The sequence below is a fragment of the Schistocerca serialis genome, chromosome 8, assembly GCF_023864345.2.
Source record: "Schistocerca serialis cubense isolate TAMUIC-IGC-003099 chromosome 8, iqSchSeri2.2, whole genome shotgun sequence".
In the NCBI taxonomy this organism is placed as follows: domain Eukaryota; kingdom Metazoa; phylum Arthropoda; class Insecta; order Orthoptera; family Acrididae; genus Schistocerca; species Schistocerca serialis.
In genome coordinates this window covers 519,698,201-519,719,083 of record NC_064645.1, presented here as the reverse complement: position 1 = coordinate 519,719,083, position 20,883 = coordinate 519,698,201, and the positions used below count along the sequence as shown (strand labels likewise).

The 20,883-nt window shown below is 39.4% G+C and overlaps 1 protein-coding gene across 1 annotated transcript in view; it reads right to left on the bottom strand.

Annotated features, from left to right (window-relative positions):
• Positions 1-20,883, bottom strand: part of LOC126417102 (dynein beta chain, ciliary-like) — a 739,775-nt gene that overhangs the window by 45,099 nt on the left and 673,793 nt on the right. The gene's annotated exons all lie outside the window — the stretch shown is intronic.

The window sequence follows — 20,883 nt, the reverse complement described above, 5'->3', positions numbered from 1 at the left end:
ACATGAGTAGTGATACACAGTGTAAGTGCAAGGGAACAGCTTTTTAGGTGTCCAGTAGCCTTATTTTATTTGTTTTGTTATACAAAATAGTGTGTTGTAAGGGAAGAGACTAGAATGTGGTTGTAAGGGAAGAGACTAGAATGTGTTTCACTTTATAACATATTTATGGACATAAAATTTCCCTAAAAATCACTCATTTTCTACTTCACAATACTTTTTTACTAGATAATTTGCCATAACATATTATGACAGCATGTTTAATTTTCATTTGCCCACATTTGTTTATTTAATTATGTAAGATATTTCCAGAAAATCTATCAGTTTTAAATAAAGTGGTTTTGCTGTCTGTACTACTTAGGTAATGTAGCAAACTTGAGTCTTAACACAAAGAAACATAAACACAGTTATATAAAATCACTTTTAGTTGCCAAAATAGTTACTTACACACAAAAGAAACATGTTTTCTTTTTGACACACAATCAACATAAACATATTTCTTGACATCTTCAGTAAAATGTTTCTGGGTATGAGGCAGCATTATCATCATGCTATATATAAAACCACCATCCTGATGAAGGCCGAAATGTTGGCTTTATAAATGTCACAATACCTTCACATACGAAGAAGTGTTTTATTGAGGTTGGCAATGACCACTGGTTCCTATGCTTGCATATTAAATGACACTTTGAAAATCATGCAAATATGTGTGATGAAACTGCCCAGAGATTAGCCAACAGCTACATGGTAATAACAATGAACAAGAATTTACTTAAACATTTATTACAAAATTTCTTGTGACTTTAAATACATATATTTTATCTTTTTAAAAATTATGTTTCATCACTATTTCTTCCATCACTTTCTGTTTAATTCTATTTGATGATTTTTCTTTCATGTTGAAGCTTTCTTCTTATTGTCATCTTTTAGAGCTTTCTTTATTTTCTGTTTTGTCTATGCTGCTGAAGTGGTTTCTTTTTCAGGAGTTATTCGTGGTTTAGTAGCATTGTTCATGTTGTTCATACAGTATATGCTGCTATACCCTGTTGGCTTTTACGAAAATCTCTGCAATTTGGCAAGGATGAAGAAGTCTACATATGCCACATATAGTTTCTTATGTGACTGAGTCTAGGCATATGATTAATGTATGGGCTTGAATTGTACATGAGTGGCTGATAGTTCCACAGATTTCTCCTAATATGTCTTGCAGATGCTTTCTACTAGGATGTTATTCAGAGCACTATTTAAGAACTGCTACAGGATGTACCCCTCGAAATAAGAGTAAGCCAGCAGTTTATGAGTGAGAGAGCTCCAGCCAATTGCAACTATGTTGACTGAGATTCACTAAGACAATACATTGTTCTCCAGCTGGAGTGTCATGGAAGCCTGCAGAAGCATTAGACATTATTCATGGGTGTTTGAAAGTACGAGGCAGTCCATGGTTTGGTGAACTTAACATGTTTCTGTGGTCTCCTACAATGCTGTCAACCTGCAATGCAGCACCGACATGTGGTTCATCACTCCAGCTCCACAGGCGCACTGGCCAGAGTCCGCTGAACTGTGCCTGACCTGCTGGAAGCAGGCTAGTTCATGAAGAGGGTGCACACAATAGCAGCAGAGGCCACCACATCTACAGACCTTTCGCTGCATCCCCTGTGCCACTTTCGTCAGCCAAAACTAGCCCACATCACAAGGCCAATGGATATTCGGTAGTCATCTACAATGTGGCTATAACTGCCTTCAACCAGTGAGTAGCAAGCAGTTCCATCTTTGCCGGCAGAGTTAGAAGATCGCCAGCACCATGCCGCAGCCCGGACCCCATGTCACCCCTGCTACCCAGGACCACCATGCATCACGACCTGCTCCTCTGACAGTGGACTCCACTGCTGGAACTCCTTTTATGGCTTGAGAGATGGGATTTTAATTTTCCACCTACTGTTTGATATCTATGAAGATAATCTCTTTTGTTTGCAAGAGAACTTTTCAGAATACAGTCTCACACAGAGTGTTACTTGTTTTGTTTTACAAGATTTTTAAGTTGCCACAGAAGTCATTCCTTTATTTTCAAGAAGGACTTTTCTATTTGTTTTGAACTGCTAATGGACTGCAGAAATTATATTTATGAATTGTGTCAATAAACTGATTTTTGAGTGTAATCAACTGACTTACTGGAAATGCCCAAGTTGGAATACTTCAAAGTGCATATCTCTTTAAAGCCAAGAGAGAACAATTTCATTATTTGCTATCTGTTTCTGACCTGAACATTTTGAAAAACATTCTTTTGTTAATAACTCAAAATGGATATATGATTACATCAAATTGTTTCATCTTTTGGGAATGAAGAATCCAAACCAAAAGTATTTCTGTTATACCTTGTGAATATGTTGTTCACTTACAAAATTACAAATCTAATGATATTAAAAGTAATTTTGTATTATTTCCATATCTTTTTGAACAATGATTGACATTATATAAAAGTCAAACAAATATATGTTGTAAGATACATCGATTGGGAACACCAAGAGAAATGCATGCTTGAACATAAATGCAGATGATACCCAAGCCTGCTGGTTACACTGTTGTATTTGATCGTGAATGGTATCAATGCAATGTCCTCAATACATTGCAAGCTTTCATGGTCAGAATAGTGTTCTGTGCAGATGTGAGTGCATTATGTTGGAGCTCAGTGCATATGAATGTGGGCAAACTGTTGGTGCTCATATGAGGTGCCAGGAGAAATAACCAATTTTTATGAAACTAAAGAAAAAGTGATTTTAGTGTTTTAACTGTGATTACATCAATATGTAAGAATATACAATACTTTTTATTTCATACAGTGGACATGTTGAGTTGTAGAAATTGAGTTGTTGGTGTCCAAAGTGTTTCCAGATTGATGTAATTTCCCAAAATACAGTCAAACATCACTTTGTAAGGGGAAATAAACCGGTAATTCAAGCATGACAGACGCAATAATCGCTTGACAATGACAACTAAACAAAATTCTGGTTATGATAATAGAAGGATAGCAATCATATGACGTGCATTTAGTTGTAGGACAGGTGATTGAAGATCTTCACAATACCAGGATGGAAGATCTTAATCAAGCTTTGCAAACCTTTATATTTTAGCCTGGGAATTGGAAGGAGATCTAGAATACAGAACAGAATTGTTGAAGTTAGTTTAAAGTGAACATAAGATAACTGTAAAGCTATTGTGTATTGGGCAAGTAAGGAATTCTGAAGTTAAGCATAACATTATATGCAGATATGGGCAGTTCAAACAGCCCAGCAGTTGGTTGACATTGTCATGGGGTCCTTATGATACTCCTCTGCATTCCTCCATGATAAAAGCATTTGATATTTCAACAGATGGCAGTGACTGGGTTCAGATGATATTATCTTAACAGGCTGAGTTCCAAAAGGGATTTTGCAGCATTCCTTAATTAACACTGTCCATAGTCAAAGGAGATGACTTGCATCTGAATGCTTCTATCATTCCCTCAAAATCTTCTGTTGTTTCCATGGCCACACACAGGGAATGTAATTCTGATCTTCTTCTGGCCACTAATTTGATTAAGAGTTGCATAATAAATTAATGGGAAAACAGTGATATTTTTATTTTGACATCATCAGAATCACAAAATACAGGTTATCTCAGGAGGAATGGTCAATTTTCAGGGATATGACAGGAATTATCATTCGAATTAAAAAAGTCTAATACCTAAACGGATACCTTAAGAGCTACGAGCACTTACTACTGTGAAACACATCTCTTCTATGCCAAAGTGCTCATAGCTCTTAAAATATGCATTTTAGAGCCCATGTTTACTGCACTTACTTGCTTTAAATGATTATTCATGTCATATCTCTGAATATCAAGCATTCCTCCTGGGACTTCTTGCATAGAGCTTTTCAATGTTCTCATCCAAGGCATAAGTGAAAAAGTGAAAAAGGAATGGCTTCACTTCATTTCTGCCCCTTTTTGCAATGCACTTGCCTCTTTTTGCAATGCATCCAGCATAAACATAAAAAAAGGTTTCATATGTTGTAAGAACATGGATAACGAATGAATACATCAAAAGTTTCCACTTAAAGTAAATGTCACTGGTTGCTATAATTGGCAGGGATACATTTTTTGCAATGTCTATGCAGGTAGCTACCTTCTTTTTCTTTTTCCTTGCCTCCAATTTACTTGCTCTGCCCCCTCATGGCTGGATGAGTCACCACTGAATTCCCTGTTTCTTTCCCCTTACAGCAAAACTTTGAATACTAATATCTTTAGACTTTGTAACGCCGAAAATGCATATCCTCCTATTTCCATCTATTGTACTGCAAATTTGTTTCCTTATTTTGTTACCTGAAGATATAACATTTCGGTGTCTTTATATATTGTAATTGTTTTGCTATTTGTATGCCGATGTATAATTGGTTTGTTTTGTAAATATTGTTTGTATTTTTACGCTGGGTCTTGCCTAGGTGGTTGTGGTGGTGGTGTGTTGGGGCTTATGGGCGCTCAACATCGAGGTCATCAGCGCCCTGACACACATTAAAAGGAACGAATGTGGACAGACCTAAGAAAACTAAAGCACACACTCAAACAAAGCAGGAAAAGAAGGAAAATGCTACCTAAGAAAGTAAAACCTGAGGAAAGGGGAAACATAGCAACAAGAATGTCACAGGAAATTGTTATTGGCTGGCCACTTACACAAAATATGGGCGAGCTTGTCACACAGTGAGCAAATTAAAATCCTCTCCCTAAAATCTTTGTAAAAACATTTGACAGGGCACAGAACTTTAAAACTTTAACCACACTCGCCCGACTGTTGCCTAAAAGAGATGGCAGGTCCGCTGGCAAGTCAGCCACGACCCGCTGGTCAGAAAATAAAACGCAATCCAATAAAACGTGGCGCACAGTGACCTGGACGCCGCAAGCACCACACATTGGAGGGTCCTCTCGCCGGAGCAGGAAGCCATGCATCATAGGGCTGTGGCCTATTCGAAGCCGAGTGAGGAGAACCTCGTCCCATCGATGGGGCTGAAAGGAAGTACACCACACACGCGTTGTGGGCTTGACTATACGGAGCTTATTGTCAGTCACTTCCAGCCACTCATCCTCCCACCGACGCATGACCCGTGAGCTCAACAGCGAGGTGAGTGTGTGCAAGGGGATAGCACACTGAGATTCTTGTGGGGCGAGATGCGCCTCCTTGGCTGCCAGATCTGCACTTTCATTCCCAGCAATGCCAACATGCCCCGGAACCCAGCAGAAAGCTACAACCTTCCCCAGTCACTGTAGTCGGAGGAGGGCATCCTGGATGGTCTGGACAATTTTGTCTGCCGGATACAAATGTTGCAATGAGTAAAGGGCACTGAGTGAATCGGAACAGACCAGAAATTTAGGAGAGGAAGAATGTCTCATGTGCTCCAGTGCCCGCAAGATCGCAAACAATTCTGCATCAAAGACAGTAAAAGTCTGAGGCAGTCAGACCTTGAGGACACGATATGGAAAAACAACTGAGCAACCAACAGAATCCCTCTGTTTCGACCCATCCGTAAAAACAGCTACATAGTCGTGGTGCTCAGATAAAATGGCAGAAAATGCTGCATTAAAAACGGTGGCAGGAGTGCAATCTCTCTTGTACTGCAACAAATCTCAAATCACTCCGGGCCTCTTCAGTAACCACGGTGGCAGGCGGTTAAAACCCAGGATTTGGGGTTGTACAGACTCCACACCGAGGGACTCTAGTACACGTTGCACACGGATCCCAAATGACAATGTAGCCCGGGGACGGCGGGAAAAAAGGTGGTCCAGAGGTGGATGGGCAACAAGACAGTGAGCAGGTGAGCTGGGAGCTGCAAGAAACTTACAAGCCTGGTGCACCAGCAGGAGCTGCCGCCGGATGGTAACTGGCGGTTCGCCAGACTCTTCTGTGCTTTGTGATTCATGTCTTCATACAGCACAGATTTATAAAAAGCAACAAATATCAAGGTAAGAATTGACAAATTAAAAGCTTCATATCAGTATTTTTGTGTGTAAAAAGAAGACAGTATCAAGGACTGCAGCAATATGTATAAAGTACTCAGTTGTTTTAAATGTAATTCTTTCTAAATGCAACTGTGAGCAGCAAGTCTTAGTTGACAAGATTAATATGAAGTTGCCTCACTTTACCCTTACAATTCGCCTCCATTCCACCATTTGGATCACGATGCTAACAGGGCTTAAAAATGCATGAATTATTTATTCAGTGCTGGAAATTAACTCTGCTTCATCAGCAAAGAATTAGTTGTCAGCCTGTACTTCCAGTTCTGCAGTTCTCATTCTGCTGCTCTGAATGGATTTTAAGTGGAATGCGATCTGATACTATTATCAGCCACATCACTGTGAACCACATATACCTTATAACTTCTGGGATTCAGAAATGATGTAAATAAAAAGGCAATAGGAGCATTCTCTCTCCATGAACCAAATTGCCATTTGGGACTCAAAGTGGACAGATAACTGAAAACTGAGTTTTTCGTCATCATATATGGGGTCTGCAAACATATTTTCCAAGAAATCAAGTAAAGAGACTTTTACAACTGCCACTAGTGTACCTGTAAGGTAAATACTTGCCAATGAAAGCTGAGCAACCAAGGCATCTACCAAGGAGGACCTGTGTTTGATTGCTAATGTATTTTGTAATTTTCTATTTCATATTTATTTTTCTCCAAGTTGAAATTGGTGGGAATAGGAGGGTCAAAAAAGATAAATAAACCAATGAGGACTGGTGATAAGGAAGGCGAATATATTTCTCAGACAACCAGGATTAGTTAAGAATTAAAATTTTAAACAAGATCATTTTACAATTCCTCTTTTACTGATTTTGTTAGATATCTTCACATTCCTTCAAACAACTAGAAGAATAGTAAATATATAAAAACATTCAAAGCAAATACACTTGCACCGACAAAAATATTTAATGAAGGTGATCTTTGAGCAACTACATCATTTCTTCTGAGGATTTACCAGCCTGAAAAATCAATGCTGAAAGCTGATGAAAAAAATGCTACAAGCTGTTACTGGATACATGCAGCTGTGCAATTCCCAGTGGGTTTCCTGACACAAACTGCAATAATGGAGCCTTGTTTAAAGACATGTGAAGATATGTAACAAAGTCAGTAAAAGAGTGGTTACAAAATGATCAACATGAAAATCTTAATTCTTCACTAATCCAGTCAATTTGAGAAATGTATTTATCTACTTTATTTTTATTTATTATAGAGTTATTCACCTTATTATCCCTCCTATTGCGACCATTTCAATACAGTGATAGAGGGGGGGGGGGGGGGGGGGGGGGGGGGGGAAGAGAGAGAGAGAGAGAGAGAGAGAGAGAGAGGAGAGAGAGAGACAGCAGAATGAATGTACATATCAAACACAGGTCCTCTGCTCCCCAGCTAAGCAACCTGGTCACTCACCAGGCACTGCTTTTGATGATAGGCATTAACCTTATGGACACGAAGCCATCAATCGTAAAATTTCTTTCTTTGGAAAATAAATGTTTGCGGGCCCCGTATACGATGATGAAAAATAGAGTCTCAAAATTTGGGGGGTGGAGTTAGTGGACTAAAATATCTTGACAGTCATTCATTTTAGAAGTGACTGCCAAACATGAGCCAAATTGGTTGGAATGTCTAAAGCCTTCTCTTTGTTAAGGAGAAAGATGTGATTTTCCTCCAAGTTGCTACAACACACAAAAGCATTTGAATCATTACAAAGAAAATTCACAAACAGTCCTCATTTATGTCAGATGTAATATTTTCAAATGCTGCTTTACATTGATAATGCATATATTTTATTCTTTGCTGTTATGCTTTCAGCACTGTGGTATGGTATCAATTTTTTCAAAATAAAATCAGTTGTCGACAGTCAAACTGAAATATCTTATTGCACTTGTCTGGTTTTGACAAATTAATTCGTCATCTTCAGAGGATTGCAAAATTTAGGAAAATATAGATCATTAAAACATGGCCAAACAGTATGCACAACCTGTGATATGTCATGGCATTATGCTTCACTGACAAAGATACTGAGGTCTGATTGTCCATCTCATAAACTGATATTAAGTTTTTTGTAATGCACTTCTTGCACTTAACATACATGTATGGCCATGTTCTAAAGATTTATATTTTTCTGAATTTTACACACTTCCAAAGATGATTGATTAATCTGCCAAAACCAGTTGAGCACAATAAAATATACTTCTTGTGAATATCCGGTATATAATGGAAAGAACAGTGACAGATCTACAGTTCTTCGTGACTTTTCTGTTTTCCTTCTTGTGAATTGAAACACTTACAGCATTTTCCAATTTTTCACACATGCATCAAGCCTAGGGAAAACTATGCTATTACATCGATATGTCGTGTGGAGAACCAAAGTGTTTAGGATCTTTGGTAGTGTTAATTCTGCCGCATGGAGCGTGGGCAGAGAGAGACTGGCGGGAGTAATGCAGTGGAGCAGGTGTGGTGTGTTGTGCGATTCTCCCGCAGGTTGCGCGCTTTCAGGGTTTGGCAGCATGTAATTGCGCTCGACTTCTTATGATAGTTTCTGACTCGGTGTCGCGGACGGGAAGCATTAGCCTGCGCACATCAAGAGCCCCTTTCGCCTGGTGATAGTGTCGAGAAGAAGGCGTGCCAACATCCAGCTTCTGCAACAACGACGGCCGACAATGAGTGACTGTCGCCACCTCCTCGATCGATGGCTTCAAACCTTCAATCAACCAACAAGGAAGACTGGAAGCACGTAAAGTTTTAGAACTGTATGACAGACCTCAGTTTTTAAAACTGTTGCATCACAAAAATACAGCAACTTAGCATGAACCTTTGTTGCTCATTGTCCCAATTGCATTACCAAGCAGGGTCCCTTCCTTTTCTGAAATGAACCCGAGTGGCATTGAAATTCAAACGCCAGCATTAAAGTAATATCATTCCATTTCACTGCTTTAATTTCAAAGTTCAGTTAAAGTATTCATAGCTGGCCACAATATTTAGATTACGCAAGCAGAAATTAAGAGTGAGAGTTTTGTTACCATATTTTAGCTTAACTGTGACTACAGCTCGGCTTGGTATGTACTAAATGTTACTATTGTTAATTGTTCAGAATCATTTAATTCAAGTTCAAAGTTAAATCTCTTATTTCTAAATTGCGTAGATTCATGTAGCTTTTGCAGTGATTGTTGAGGTAGCCCAAGACTAACCTTATTTTATTGAATTTCGTACTGCTTCAGAAACAAAGTTCACTATTAATTTCAGTCACTAAATTAACTTTAAATTTTCCAGTTCTATTAATTCTTTTGCTAAATTAAGTCAGAGTGTAGCGAAATTTATTACTTCTGACAAACATTCAGTTTTCACACGACACGTGTCAACCTTCAGTTGCCACGCTTTTAGTACTAATTATATGTGCAATAACCTTTCTTTTTCAGTTATTATAGTAGTTGTCCATAGGACTGGCGACCATAATTTTCTCCAAACCTCAAATATATAATTAACGCCAATTAATTGTTAACATAACGACTTTCTTTATTAATTTTACCTTTTATCAAAATTAATTTCCACCAATTTCATTTGCATTTTTCCTTTCATTCAGATGTAACCCTTTCCTCCCTCTTTACCGATGGATTAACTTCGGTGACGATTGCTTTTCCCAAATTTCCATTAGGTACACACGGTTAAATTTTTCACTGTCATTGAGGTCGATAAGTGAGGGGGAGCTTACACGTGGCGACCTGGTGACAGGACAATCTTCAGATTTGAGGTTGTTCTGGACACGAATTTTGTATTGTGCAAATCTCATAACAAAGTACTGGTTACGAACAGGCTGTTACGTCAGTGAGAATAAGTAGTGGGAGTAATCCTAATTATATTAGAGATTTGGCATTTATATTGAAAATTATTAAAATGAGTGAAGGCAACAATTACCAAAATTTGGTAGACTTGGATACGGAACAATCGGTCGAACAGTGGGAAACACGCACCGCGGTACCCATTGTTCAGGAGCAGGCGGCTAGCATGAAAGACACGACCGCCGAAACGCAACAAAGAGTAGATATGGAATTCCAAACGTTAGAAAATGTTTTGGAATCGGAAGTGATGGTCAAATCTGAACCCCTTGATGATGAATACAGAGGGACAATTAAAGAGGCACCCGCTACGGAAGTAAATCCACTGGTTTCCGGGAATTTAGCTGATTTATTGAATGTTTTGATTAACGAAAACAAGGCTCAGTCTAGCAAGATAGAAACTCAACCGGCAGAAATTAAAGCTCAGGCTGCCAAGCAAGAAGCTCAGTCTGCCAAGCTAGAAGCTCAGTCTGAAAAAATTGAACGGAAGCTAGAAAATCAGATAAAGCTATTAATGTTGTTAACAACAATGTTGGAGTTGTTAACACAAAAGTTGATAAAATCAAAGAAGATATTGTTGTGATTAATACCAAAATCGGTAATCTTAAAGAGGAAATGATAGACGTTCAGGCGGAAATTGCGAGCCTAAATACTCGTTTTTATTCCAAAATTAGCAGAATCGAGAAAAGTGTAGGAGAAGTAGTTGCTCCGATCATCAAGAATAAGGTGATGGAACAAATTCAATTAGTGAAAAAAAAAAGGATCAAAAGAAGGTGGAAACTTTAAAGGCTTTAGTATCCGAAGTGGATACCAAAGTGAGGAAGCAGGCTAATACCTGCGAAGAGAAAAAGAGGAAAGTGGAAACGCTTGCGACAACCACTTGCCAAGTAATTACGAGAGTTTCGGAATTAGAAAAGAAACTTGATGAAAAACAGCTATGTGCCAATCTGTGCACATAGTTCAGAATTGTTGATGAAAGAGAAGCGGTTTGACCCCTTGAAAAAAGGCAGTATATACGCGACGGATTTTATTAAAAATTGTGAAAGAGTTTTACCCAGATCATGGACTAATGAGAGAAAAATTAATGCCATTATTGACGTGTTGGCTGGTGATGCCAAGCGTTGGGGCTTAAACCTCAACATCACGAACCTGACTTTTGACGAGTTTAAAAATTTGTTTCTGGCTGAATACTGGTCAGAGCAAAAACAACAAAGTGTCTGGCGCGAATTTGTCGTATCGAGGCCTTTCGATGTGAATTTGCGCGGCTCGATGAAGGAGTTTTGTGAGGGCTGGATCCGCAAGTTGGAATATTTGCATGATCACCGCATGGAATCCGAAATAGTCTGGGAACTTTACAAGAAGCTTCCAGATGATACAATACGCTACGTAGGAAGCAATTACAGGACAATCAATGATTTCCTGGAAAGAGTTGAGGACGAGGACAGTTGGCGCAATAATCGCGACAGTGGTAGAGGCCGTGATAACAACATCAGGTACCACAGCAACCACAACAATGATAACTATGGGAATAATGCATACCGCAATCTTGGCAGCAATAACAATAGTGGTTCGGGCCGTAATGACAATCGGTACAATGCAAATAATAACAGGAATGACGGAAACCAGTATCATACTAGCGTGATACGGGCTTCGCAGAATAGTAATAACGCCAGAGGGTGTGGTCAGCCGCCTGAGCAGCATCCGGGCAGCGTATCTGCTGGGACGAGACAGGGAAACCACTAACCGCGCCGGTGAGGGGCTGACCGGGCGTGGAGAAATTTTGGCGGCCCAATAACAGTAGAAAATCAAGGTGTCGTCGTTATGAAAATTCCGTATGGAATAATCAACGGCGGGAGAGTGTGCCAGTGTTAGGAGAAAGGAGTGCGCCCACAAGTAGTAGATCAGCTGTAGACACGACAGCAGAAAATATATTCACTGTCAGTCAGAACAATTTAAGTACTGTTCCGGAAATCGATTATAAAGTGGCAGCTGTAACACCCACAGCGGAACTGGAGATTGAGTTTAAGAATGATTCGCAATTGTTGAGAGAAGATCAGATGTCGGATAACACGTCCGTCATCGAGCGAGGGGATGCAGAGAGGGATGAGATGGCGGCGAGTTTACACGTAGTTTCAAATCGCTCGGTAATTTGTGATCGTATTTCGTCAGTGAAGTGTACCATATGCCATAAAATTGTGTTAAATGGATTAAGAATCTGTGCGTTCAATCATAAGTGGTGCCATACCCATTGTTTCTCACGATCGGAAGTTCTAAATAAGTGCGACTGCGGTACAGAGTGCAACGGGCGGGACAATGCCAGTGAAATGCACAGGGCAGGTTTGCAAGTGAATGTAGAGAGCGAACTTAGGAAAGAACTCGATTATATTATAAAATACGCAAAAACGCTTGAAAACTTGGTAATAAGTGTGAGAAATTCCTCAAAATTTAGCCTACAAGAGTTCTCAAATACCAGTCAAATAAGCAACACACGACCAAAAACAAAAACAGCGGGACTTACTTTAAAACTAAGTAATAGGTTTAGTGTGCTTGAAAATAGCACAGAGGAGAAAGAACAATCAAATTGTACCATCATCCACACGGACAGTTCTGTGATCAACGCTAAATTGCGCTCACAAAGCAAAACAAATCGGCCTGCTATTTGTAAACAAAACAAAAAACACACATTGGAAAATAGACATGAAATCCTTATTCTAGCAGACAGCCATGGAAGAGGTGTAGCCGAAATTATGAGTTCTAAGAAAACAGGATTCAAGGTAACTGGCGTAATCAAACCAGGAGCGCCACTATGTGAAGTTTTAAATAGCTGTAATCAATCTATGACGAATGGCAGCACATGTGTGATAATTGGAGGCGCCAACGATGTGTACCACAATGAAACTAGACGTGCTACAACAGTTTTAAAGCAAGTTATTTGTAAAATGCCTGAAGTGAAATTTTTTGTTGTCAGTATCCCTCATAGGTATGATCTCATGGTAAACTCTTGCGTGAATACTGAGATTATTACCGCCAACAGAATTTTCGCTAAGATATGTCGAGGTTATCCTAATGCTACATACGTTGGGATAAATAGTGATTGCAGAGAGCATTTTACAGAGCATGGACTTCACAGAAACATGAAAGGGAAAGAAGCCATGAGTGCTGAAATATCGAATGCTATTAAAGACTCTAAAGTAGAACGAAACACTATTACACTGTCTGAAAACGGCCTTATTAAAGTATCAACATTAGTGGAAACAGGAAGAGCTGATGTCCCACAATCATTGGTAGCAACAGAAGATTCTTTGACGTTAGAAGAAGTAAAAAAATCTGAAGTGTCGTCCAGTACAGCAGCCACATCAGCCAAATTGTCAGTAGTGTCGAAATCATCAAAAAGAGCTGAACCATTATCATCAGCAGCAGATGTACCACCCTCCCCAGCAGGTTCAAAATCAAGTCCAGAATCTGTGACTAGTCCATCAATCAGAAGAACAGAGGCAAGAACAGTGGTACAAAATGCCACTCAGATATCATCAACAGAAGAAAAATCAACACCATCGGAGCATCATTTATCAGCTTCATACGCAGCTTCAACGTCCACAGTAACGTCAGTGCCAACTGTAGTTCAAGATTTAAACGAAAATACAGTTTCAGCAAAAGTTCCAGTATCAATTGGAACATCACTTACAAAACCAGATTCAGCATCAAAACTGGCAGCATCTCCAACATCCACTGAATCATCAGCTTCAGAAACACCTCCAGCATCCAGTGAAACAGCAGCTACAACTACAGATACAACAAGTATGGTGACACGTCCAGGGGTAAGAAATACAAGGAGCAGGAAACGTGTAATTCTTAAGGATTTTTGGTACCCAGCCTCAGCAAGGAACAGCCGGTAACATTGGGAAACATGAATACAAACTCCTCTCAATATAATGTCAATAATTTAAAAATAATGAGCCTTAACATACAGTGCATTAAAAATAAAGTATTAGAACTTGAGATTGCAGCCAGTGAAGCTAGTATAGATTGTATTTGCATTCAAGAACATTGGTGCATGAGTTATGAACTGGAAAATATTTGCATTTCTCCATACAAATTAGTAAGCCATTTTTGCAGGAAGGAAACAAGACATGGTGGTGTTTGCATTTATGTAAAACCTGGAGTAAAGGTTAAAAATATGACTGTAACTGAATCCTTGAATGAAGAAAAACATTTTGAGGCTGCAGCAATACAGTTGAATATGCAAAAGAGTAAATTAATAATAATGTCAGTGTACAGATCACCATGTGGTGATCCTGAAATTTTTAGAAATAAGTTAGAGGCATTGCTCAAAATATTACATCATAAAAAATCAACAATAATTATAAGTGGAGATTTTAATGTCAACTTATTGACTGAAGGTGCATCCAAAGATCAGTTCCTGAATGTTTTACATAGCTTCAATTTGTATCCACATATAACTAACCCTACAAGAATAACAAACTCTTCAAAAGGTCTCATAGATAATATCTTCACAAATATAGATGCCACAGATATAGATGTAATAAATGTTGACCTAGGAATATCTGATCACAATGCACTTATCCTTAAATTTTCCATAGCCCCTGTGACCAAAAATAGTTCATACCAAATGTACAAAAGAACCTTCTCCACAAATAGTTGCAGTCACTTCATAAATACACTGACTAACCAATCATGGGCAGAAGTACTGTTACAAACTAGCACAAACACTGCATATAATGTTTTTTCTTCCCTGTTTATGTTGAATTTTGAAATGTGTTTTCCTAAGAAACTTGTCAAAACAAACACATTTGGGCATACACATGCTAACTCCTGGATCACAACAGGTATTATAAATTCCTCCAGGACCATGAAAATGCTTAACTATAGACTGAAAAGTTGGACTGACCCCAAGTTTAAAGAATATGTAACAAATTACAAAAAAATATATAGAAAAGTAATTACAAAAGCAAAATTACTAAGCAATGATAAATTAATAAGAAAATCAGACAATAAATCAAAAACTATTTGGGAAATTGTGAAAAGGGAAACAGGTAAGGGCCTCAAGGACCAGGAAATAGTACTAAAAAATAGTGAAAATATTGAATTAAAAGATGAAACTCTGGCAAATTACATTAATAATTACTTTTTAAGTGTACCAGTGTCATTAAGTAAAAACTTTACCAAACATGAGACTTTAACAGCCCCAAAAGTAGACAGTAGTATGTTGTTAACTCCCACAAATGATAATGAAATATTAAAGGTGATAAAGAGTCTAAAATCAAAAATGTCTGCAGGTGTGGATGAAGTGCCTGTGTCAATAATAAAAAAAGTTGCCAAACAAATTATAAAGCCCCTGGCACATATTGCCAATTTGTCTTTCAGTGAAGGTGTTTTTCCTGAGAGGTTGAAAATCTCTAAGGTTAGACCTCTGTTTAAAAAAGGAGATCCATACAAGGTAGAAAATTATAGACCAATATCCCTCCTCCAATCATTTTCAAAAATTCTAGAGAAATTAATGAAAACCAGACTCATAAATTACTTAGATGCTCACAAACTTCTAAACTGCAATCAACATGGCTTTCGCTCGGGCCACAGCACAGAATCAGCTATCCATGCCTATACCAAAGAGATTGTCAGGAGTCTCGACACTAAAAAATGTGTAGTGGGAATTAACTTAGATTTATCTAAAGCTTTTGATACAGTAAATCACAAAATTCTGTTAAACAAGATGGAGGCAATAGGTGTAAGGGGAGTTGTGAAGCAGTGGTTTGAATCTTACCTTCAAGATAGAACTCAGGTAGTAGAAATCATCGCAGAACATAAAAATCAGAAAATCAAGTGGGTCTCAGATGCAAAGAAATTGGAAATAGGTGTCCCACAGGGCAGTGTTCTTGGTCCCTTATTATTCTTGCTTTATATAAATGACATAAAAAATCCTAATATTTCTACCAAAATAATGTTGTTCGCAGATGACACTAGCATAATTATAAGTGATGATAAAAAATCATTAACTACCACAACTGATATAGTCCTGAAATATATTCAACATTGGTTTAATGCTAATGAGTTAACACTTAATCTAAGTAAAACAAATTATATACAGTATGGCAAAGCAACTCAAGATATGGACCTCCAGTTAAAACTAATGGATAAGAAGATAGAGAGTGTACAATCCACAAAGTTTTTGGGAATGCACATTGATCAAAACTTAAGCTGGAAAGACCATCTCAAGTACTTATCCCAAAGGCTCAATTCGGCATGTTTTGCATTGAGGATATTATCTAGAGTATGCAGCACAGACTGTACTAGACTAGTGTATTTTGCTTACTTTCAGTCCATCGTGTCTTACGGCATAGTGTTCTGGGGTAAAACTAAATCAAGCTTAACAGATATCTTCAAATTTCAGAAAAGAGCAATACGAATCATAACACATAACTCTCCAAGAACTCATTGTAGGCCCCTTTTCAAAGAACTGCAAATACTCACAATACCATCACTGTATATTTTTAAAAGTATTCTGTGTACAAGAGCACATATGAAAAATCTACGTACAAATGAGGACTGCCATAATTATAATACTAGAACTTGTAAGAATTTGTATGTAGAAAGGGTAAGGACAACACAAACCCAAAAGCATGTAAGTTATTTTGGAATAAAAGTCTACAATGCTCTGCCAGTGTACATGAAGGCAATAATAGATGAAGTAAAATTTAAGACTGAGCTTAAAAATTACCTTTTAAGCAAAACTTTCTATGATGTAGATGAGTACTTTGATTGTGTGTAAATTTATTGCCAAAAAATTTAATTTATATGTCTAAATTTGTACTTTTAAAAAAATGCCTTGAAAGTGATATTCCATTATTATGTCTGTAGTACTTGTACTAGTATGATAACTTTGTTGTGACAATTCCTACATCATGTAAATGATATACAGGAAGATAATAAAATGAAATGAAATGAAATGAAATGAAAGGCAGTTCGGTCGCTTATACGACGAACTAAGAGATCATAGGGGCCTGTACGGGAGAAGTGTTTATGGGGAGCGCGGGCAGGATTTTCCATGTCTCGTCCCGCAGGAAGGTAGTGTTTGTGAAGTGATAGGAAGTTCTGGCCCTAACCGGCAGACTTTACCAGAAATAGTTGATGTTAATGGGGAGCACGAGCAAGATTTGTCATGTTTTGTCCCGCAGGAGTTGGATGTTGAAGTAGTAACGGAAAGTTCTGGCCCTAACTGGCAGACCTTACCAAAAGTTATAGTGGTAGAAGTAGCCGACCCATCCAACGCAAAACTCCAGTTTAAACATTGTGAGAGTATTAAGGAAAAAGATTACGAAAATTTTAGTGACAGCCAGACACGATTGGTAGAAAAGCACGTAGATTACAGCATGTATGAGGTTAGAGCTGACGTTATACGGTCGAACGGTAGCAGTGTGGGTTGCGCAGATCCAGAGGTAGTAATTGCAGATACTACTGGGCACATTCCTCTGGGTAGATTGGCAGATGAGATCAATCTGACCAAAGAGGAATCAACGAAGGTGACAATTAGTGAATTTATAGCAAAGCAACACTCACTAGCTGACGAGTTCGAAAACCAATGTGCACTCCGTGTGCATACTGGGGGGGAGTCATTCCAGATGTGGAAAGGGTCCTTCCGGATGCCATGAAGGGTACAGGGTGCACCCATCTGCAGGTGGTCGCTCATGTCGGCACCAATGATGTGTGTCGCTATGGATCGGAGGAAATCCTCTCTAGCTTCCGGCGGCTATCTGATTTGGTGAAGACTGCCAGTCTCGCTAGCGGGATGAAAGCAGAGCTCACCATCTGCAGCATCGTCGACAGGACTGACTGCGGACCTTTGGTACAGAGCCGAGTGGAGGGTGTGAATCAGAGACTGAGACGGTTCTGCGACCGTGTGGGCTGCAGATTCCTCGACTTCCGCCATAGGGTGGAGGGGTTTCGGGTTCTGCTGGATAGGTCAGGAGTCCACTACACGCAACAAGCGGCTACATGGGTAACAGGGGTTGTGTGGGCGGTTTTTTAGGTTAGATGGCCTCGGGCAAGTACAGAAAGGGCAGCAGCCTCAAAGGGTGCGGGGCAAAGTCAGGACATGTGGGGACCAAGCAGCAATCGGTATTGTAATTGTAAACTGTCGAACCTGCATTGGTAAAGTACCAGAACTTCAAGCGCTGATAGAAAGCACCGAAGCTGAAATTGTTATCGGTACAGAAAGCTGGCTGAAGCCAGAGATAAATTCTGCCGAAATTTTTACAAAGGCACAGAGGGTGTTTAGAAAGGATAGATTGCATGCAACCGGTGGTGGCGTGTTTGTCGCTGTTAGTAACAGTTTATCCTGTAGTGAAGTAGAAGTGGATAGTTCCTGTGAACTATTATGGGTGGAAGTTACACTCAACAACCGAGCTAGGTTAATAGTTGGCTCCTTTTACCGACCTCCCGACTCAGCAGCTTTAGTGGCAGAACAACTGAGAGAAAATTTGGAATACATTTCACATAAATTTTCTCAGCATGTTATAGTCTTAGGTGGAGATTTCAATTTACCAGATATAGACTGGGACACTCAAATGTTTAGGATGGGTGGTAGGGACAGAGCATCGAGTGACATTATACTGAGTGCACTATCCGAAAATTACCTCGAGCAATTAAACAGAGAACCGACTCGTGGAGATAACATCTTGGACCTACTGATAACAAACAGACCCGAACTTTTCGACTCTGTAAGTGCAGAACAGGGAATCAGTGATCACAAGGCCATTGCAGCATCCCTGAATATGGAAGTTAATAAGAATATAAAAAAAAAGGAGGAAGGTTTATCTATTTAGCAAGAGTAATAGAAGGCAGATTTCAGACTACCTAACAGATCAAAACGAAAATTTCTGTTCCGACACTGACAATGTTGAGTTTTTATGGAAAAAGCTCAAGGCAATCGTAAAATGCGTTTTACACAGGCACGTGCCGAGTAAAACTGTGAGGGATGGGAAAACCCCACCGTGGTTCAACAACAAAGTTAGGAAACTACTGCGAAAGCAAAGAGAGCTTCACTCCAAGTGTAAACGCAGCCAAAACCTCTCAGACAAACAGAAGCTAAATGATGTCAAAATTAGCGTAAGGAGGGCTATGCGTGAAGCGTTCAGTGAATTCGAAAGTAAAATTCTATGTACCGAGTTGACAGAAAATCCTAGGAAGTTCTGGTCTTACGTTAAATCAGTAAGTGGCTCGAAACAGCATATCCAGACACTCCGGGATGATGATGGCATTGAAACAGAGGATGACATGTGTAAAGCTGAAATACTAGGCATTGAAACAGAGGATGACACGTGTAAAGCTGAAATACTAAACACCTTTTTCCAAAGCTGTTTCACAGAGGAAGACCACACTGCAGTTCCTTCTCTAAATCCTCGCACAAACGAAAAAATGGCTGACATCGAAATAAGTATCCAAAGAATAGAAAAGAAACTGGAATCACTCAACAGAGGAAAGTCCACTGGACCTGACGGGATACCAATTCGATTCTACTAGATCTATATACCTATAGACCTATATCTCTGACGTTGATCTGTTGTAGAATTTTAGAACATGTTTTTTGCTCGCGTATCATGTCATTTTTGGAAACCCAGAATCTACACTGTAGGAATCAACATGGATTCCGGAAACAGCGATCGTGTGAGACCCAACTTGCTTTATTTGTTCATGAGACCCAGAAAATATTAGATACAGGCTCCCAGGTAGATGCTATTCTCGACTTCCGGAAGGCGTTCGATACAGTTCTGCACTGTCGCCTGATAAACAAAGTAAGAGCCTACGGAATTTCAGACCAGCTGTGTGGCTGGATTGAAGAGTTTTTAGTAAACAGAACACAGCATGTTGTTATCAATGGGGAGACGTCTACAGACGTTAAAGTAACCTCTGGCGTGCCACAAGGGAGTGTTATGGGACCATTGCTTTTCACAAGATATATAAATGACCTAGTAGATAGTGTCGGAAGTTCCATGCGGCTTTTCGGCGGATGATGCTGTAGTATACAGAGAAGTTGCAGCATTAGAAAATTGTAGCGAAATGCAGGAAGATCTGCAGTGGATAGGCACTTGGTGCAGGGAGTGGCAACTAACCCTTAACATAGACAAATGTAATGTATTGCGAGTACATAGAAAGAAGGATCCTTTATTGTATGATTATATGATAGTGGAACTAACACTGGTAGCAGTTACTTCTGTAAAATATCTGGGAGTATGCGTGCGGAACGATTTGAAGTGGAATGATCATATAAAATTAATTGTTGGTAAGGCGGGTGCCAGGTTGAGATTCATTGGGAGAGTCCTTAGAAAATGTAGTCCATCAACAAAGGAGGTGGCTTACAAAACACTCGTTCGACCTATACTTGAGTATTGCTCATCAGTGTGGTATCTGTACCTGATCGGGTTGATGGAGGAGATAGAGAAGATCCAAAGAAGAGCGGAGCATTTCGTCACAGGGTTATTTGGTAACCGTGATAGCGTTACGGAGATGTTTAGCAAACTCAAGTGGCAGGCTCTGCAAGAGGGGCGCTCTGCATCGCGGTGTAGCTTGCTCGCCAGGTTCCGAGAGGGTGCGTTTCTGGATGAGGTATCGAATATATTGCTTCCCCCTACTTATACCTTCCGAGGAGATCACGAATGTAAAATTAGAGAGATTAGAGTGCGTACGGAGGCTTTCAGACAGTCGTTCTTCCTGCGAACCATACGCGACTGGAACAGAAAAGGGAGGTCATGACCGTGGCACGTAAAGTGCCCTCCGCCACACACTGCCAGGTGGCTTGTGGAATATTGATGTAGATGTAGATGTAGATGTAGATGAAAAGGTTTCGGTATTGGAGGCAAAGCTACAGACTAAGCCTCAGGATAAACGTGTTGAAATTAAAACTGTATGTGAACAGAGGCTGAAAAAGCCGCCAGATAAGCCGGATTTAAGACCAAAGCCGGATGGTTTTTTCTGGAATGACCTGGATATAG